We start from the raw sequence: 475 nt of genomic DNA, 5'->3' as shown, positions 1-475 counted from the left end.
CTTACTGTATTATTTTAATAAATTGTTATTCTGACTTATAATCTCTCCTTTGAGTTGGGTTCATTTCCCCTGCTGGTTAACTCTTAAATCAGCACAACCATGTACAGGTTCACAGCTATAAAAGACAAAGAAACAAAGAAAAGTCTAACTATAGCTTTTTCCTACTTGGGTCCCTATCCTTACAACCATGTTTAGTGATAGTATACAAACATAGCATTACAGAAATATCTATTGACCAAAAACTGATTGAGTCCAAAGATCCTGAAATTCTTTGATACTTGTCAAGTCACAAAATCTACCATATATAAAACCACTGTCTAGTTCTACTCTTGAACACCTGGAAATGCATAGCTTGATTCATTAGCAATTTATGACAATGCAGATGCTGCTACTCAGTGACTTTGTAGAACAGACATTTAACCTGTAATTTGCTTTTAAGAATGATCCAGGGTTTGTCAGCACGACAGGGTACTGG

This window comes from Lepidothrix coronata, unplaced genomic scaffold, assembly GCF_001604755.1.
Source record: "Lepidothrix coronata isolate B3197 unplaced genomic scaffold, Lepidothrix_coronata-1.0 Scaffold55, whole genome shotgun sequence".
Taxonomy (NCBI): domain Eukaryota; kingdom Metazoa; phylum Chordata; class Aves; order Passeriformes; family Pipridae; genus Lepidothrix; species Lepidothrix coronata.
This window is presented reverse-complemented; position numbering follows the sequence as displayed.